The 4781-nt window shown below is 42.8% G+C and overlaps 1 pseudogene; it reads left to right on the forward strand.

The window, feature by feature from the left end:
- LOC103197812 overlaps nucleotides 1-4781 on the forward strand; it is a 20096-nt pseudogene that overhangs the window by 9662 nt on the left and 5653 nt on the right.

Consider the following 4781-nt stretch of genomic DNA (forward strand, 5'->3'; position numbering starts at 1 on the left):
GAGATGGATGGATACAGTGGCTGCAACGATGGACTCAGGTACAGCAAAGATGGTGAGGCTGGGGCAAGACTGGGTGACATTTCACTTGGTTGTACATGGGATCACTGTGAGGCAAAGCCGGCTTGAAGATACCTAACAACAACAATAACAAATCTTTATGGAAGCAGACTGCCCCATCTATCTCTCTCAGAGCAGCTGGTGGGTTTGAACCACTGACCTTTTGATTAGCAGCTGAATGGTTTAAACCATTATGCCACCAGAGCTCCTTTATATCAAGCCATAAAGCCACTGCCATTGAGTTGATTCTGACTCATAGCAACCCTCACTGGGTTTCCAATGGGTTCCTTTATAGAGTGCCTCGTCTTCCTCCCATGGAGCAGCTGTTGACTTGAACCTGCAACCTTCTGGTTAGCAGCCAAATGCCTTACCCACTACACCACCAGGCTTCCTTATACCAAGCCACACTCTTAGTCAATTTTGAATAAAGATCTTTCAGACATGTTAGGTCCCAAGTTTTCCCTTAGGAAGGAATTGGGGGCTTTGGGCCACCAAAAGTAAGAAGTAACTGAGACTTCCGGTAAGATGGCAGAATAGGCAGACAAGCTACACAGGCCCTCTTCAACCAAGAAAAGAGAAACCAACTGAGGGAGATATTGAAGATAATCCTGGAGCCCTGAGCTTTGAAAGAAGTATACGGAAGTGGATTAGGAACTCACTAGTGGAAAAAGGTGAATGAAAACAACAGAGACAGTCAGAGCAGTGCACTGTCAGCTACTCTGACGGCACCAACAGCCTGAATATTTCCAAGTGGTGTTGGGACCTGAGAACTGACCTAAAGATCAGCCCTGGTTGTCAAGGGCTGAAGGGACTACTGTGCTGGTGGTCTATGACTAGGCAGGCAAACAGCAAGGAGGGAGACAACCTGAGCTGTGGACTTTAAGCTGTCCAGAAGACGTAGCCATTTTGATTGTTTACAAGCAGTGGCCATTTTGGATATTTAAAGTGACTGAGGGCACAGCCACTTTGAATGTTTACACGTGGCTGCCCTTTTTGATTTTAAAGTGACTGCATTCTCATTCAGATTCTAGGGATCTAAGAATAGGCTCGATTTGCCAAGGACGGCAGGGACATGCAAGAGGCTGACAACGGGAAAGGAGACAGATGGTGTGTATATGTGCAGCCAACCAGTGAATAGAGTAGCAAAGCACAGTACCCTGCTTGCATGGATAACATACAAACAAAGAAAACGAAAATCATGGGAAAGTCACTCCAACATACAATCACCAATTAAATATAAACACAAAAACATCATAATGCCTTGGAGACAAGAGAGCATTACAGGCCACACAAAGAAGGAACATAAAGCAGGAGGAACAAAGGACCAGGATACAAACCCAAAACACATCCCTGAGGAAGACAGCATTGGAACTCGCTCAGGAATTCAAAAGAATTATATTTAGGCACCGTTCTGGTTACCTAGTGCTGCTCTGACAGGAATGTACCACAAATAGGATGGCCTTAACAAACAGGAGTTTATTGTCTCACAATTTGGAGGCTTTAAGACCAAGTTCAAAGTGCCAGGCTCTAGGGGCTGGGTGAAAGCCCCTCAACCTTGGGGTCCAGCTCTACCTCCTGCTCCCGGCCCACTGGAGCTAGAGGCAGCTCTTCACTCAGACAGCTGCTGGCTGCTGAGGCTGAGAAGCCCCAAAGTTGAAAAGTAAAAAGGCATGGTCCTGATGTTACCAAACCACATGGCAGGCCATTAATTTAAGTCCATTGTGAGTTCCAAGGTTGGCAGAGCATAGCAGGCTGCTGAGCAACGACACAGCTACATGCAGGGTCCAAGCGTGCCATAGGCTCGAGACCATTCCCAAGGCTTCTTATAGACAGGAAGCAGAGCACATCCCAAAGGCTGCTTTTGGTAGATCCCACCATGGAGCTCATTGCCAGTCTCCTCATGGGGATTAACTACCACCAGCTGCCCAGCTACTCAACCAGGCCCAGCCAAATTGACACACAAAACTACCTCAGGTACCTTCAATGAATTGAAAGACAGGTCAAGGAAAACTCTGACAAAATTGAGGAAAACACAGAGAAAACTCTCGCACAATTTCAAAAGACAATACAAGAATAAAAATGACAAAATAAATGAAAAATTAGAAATGATACAAAATATACAGACAGAAATCCAGAAGACTAATACTAAATTTCCAGAAATAGATAAGACACTGATTGGAGAAAGGAGTAGAATGCTGGGTGCCATGGGTAGGTGGCTTCCTGGTGGACTGGGCTGCTTTCAGGCATTAATTGGTAGAAGAGACTGGCACAAAATGGAGTGGCAGGTTATTATTTTTATTATTTATTGTGAAACTTAGGCTTTCTTCATTTTGTTTTGGTCTTTTTTTCTGATTGATATTTTTACAAAGAAGTACTGAGGTATTTGCCTTCAATCTCACTAATTCTGTCTTCCATTTGATTCAATTCTACTCCTTTGCCTGTTCAATGTGTTACCTATTTCTGAAAATTTAGTGTTGATCTTCTGGATCTCTATCTGTAGATTTAGTATCATTTCTAATTTTTCATTTACTTTGTCATTTTATTCTTGTAATTGTCTTCCCAAATTGCTCTAGGGTTTTGTCTGTGTTTTCCTTAACTTTGTCACTGTTTTCATTGATCTGTCTCTCAGTCTATTGAAAGCACCTAAATAGAATTCTTGTGAATTCCTTATCAGGGAGTTCCAAAGCTGCTCCTTCCTCAGGGGTGTTTTCTGCATCTGTATCCTAGTCCCTTGTTTCTACTACTTTATCTTGCTTCTTTGTGTGGACTGTGATGGTCTGTTATTTCTGAGACATTCTTACATTGTTGTATTTATGTTTAATTGGTGATTGTATGTTGGAGTGACTTGCCCACGATTTTTGTTTTCTTTTGATATATCTGAATAAGCAGGGTACTGTGTTCCTCTGGTTGCTAGTTGGCAGCATTTATGAACTCACCACCTGTCTCCTGGTGGGTGTAATAGAGAATGAGAGTGGGTGCACAGATCTCCTTTAGCTGTTTGTGAAGAGCAGTTAAGGGTGAGTCAGGCTCCTGTTGGTTGTTGTGTATCGTCAGCCAGTTGGTGAAAAAGTGAGTGGTGACCCTCACTCAGCAGATGGGACTGTAGGAGTTATGCATAAAGTTGGGTTGTATGGGCATAGTTGCTGTCTCCCACTCAGACAATAATACTAATAAAACCACCAAAAAAGTAAAAACAGGACAGAAAACACACACCACATAACACACAAGAACAAGCACCAAAAAGAAAGAAAAAAAAAAAAAGGGAAAGGCAATAAATGAGAAATATTTAAGGAAATGCTTTACAAAGATAAATATAAATAGAAAAAGAGGGAAAAAAAAAAAACCCCACAGTATCTGGGGAGGGGAGAATAAGATAAAAGAGCTAGAGTAAAAGAACAACAAAGAGAAAAATGCAAAAAGAAAAGAAAAGGATAGGGAGAACCACAAGAAAGAAAAGAGTTGGGAACCAGGAAAAAGGAAGAGTAAAAAAACAAACAAAAACTTTCCAGTTGTCAGCCTCTAGTGTGTCTGTGCAGTCCTCATCAAGTGGAGCCTATTCTTAGTCCCTGGGATCTGAACGGGAATGCTATCACTTTAAATATGCAAACTAGCCACACCACGTGTAAAGATTCAAAATGGATGTGCCTTCTGGACAGCTGTATGTTCACAGCTCAGTTTGTTTCCTTCTTTGCTGTTTCCCTTTTTAGTCATCAGCCACCAGTGCAGTTGTCCCTGCAGACCTTGGCGAACAGCGCTGAGTTTTAGGTTAATTCACAAGTCCTAACACCAGCTGGAAACATTCAAACTGTCTGTGTCATCAGAATAGGTCCACAGCTCCGTTGGTATCATTATTCATTGTTTTCATTCAGGTTCTTCTACTAGTTGGGATTTGATCCACTTCTGTATCCTTTCAAAGCTCAGGGCTACAGCATCATTTTCTGTATCCCTGTCAATTATTTTCTCTTTTTTGTTGTTGTTGAAGAGGGTCTGTGTAGTTTGTCTACCTATTCTGCTATTGTACCCAAAGATTCTCCCCTCCATTTAATTTGTTTTCTCTTTATCTATCATCAATTCATCTAAGCTCTATGCCAAAAATATAAATCTCCTTTCAATACATTTAGACTCCAGGTAATTTCTCAATGATCTTTTGTCATGGAGACACATCTCATGGAGTCCCCCCATCATCCTGCTTGCATCTGGATGGGGTGCACTTGAGGCCTCTGCTGAGCTGTCTAAGGTTTCCTGTTAGGATGCTAGGGAGCTCTTCACTACGCTTCTGCACTGGATCCCAACTATCCTCTTTTTTGGTTACTTCTTTCCCTTGGTGGAGCACAGCCCCAAATTCCTTCCTAAGGGGTAGTCTTTTTCTTTTGTGATTTGGGTGAAGATTTACAGAGCAAAGCACTTTTCATACAGCAGTTCACATATACTCTGTCTCATGTCATTGACCACAATTTACCACAGTGCAACAGCTCCCCTCCCACTTCCTCCCCATAGTTGTTACCTCTTCCGTGTCCATCCCTCCATACACTCCTGCCCCCCTGAGCTGTCTCCCTGTGCATAAGCAGCCCTTCTTTCTCCCATGATTGTTCTCTCCAATGAGTGTATCTACTTGAGGTAAATGTTTAACTCATATGCCTGTATTTTGTTTGGCTGGAAACCACAGGTGTGGGTTCAATTCCAGACCTGAAGGGCAGCTAGGGGCCATAGTCTCAGTTGTTCCA

This window comes from Orycteropus afer, unplaced genomic scaffold (genome assembly GCF_000298275.1).
Source record: "Orycteropus afer afer isolate SDZICR_OR568_19922 unplaced genomic scaffold, OryAfe1.0 scaffold00083, whole genome shotgun sequence".
NCBI lineage: Eukaryota > Metazoa > Chordata > Mammalia > Tubulidentata > Orycteropodidae > Orycteropus > Orycteropus afer.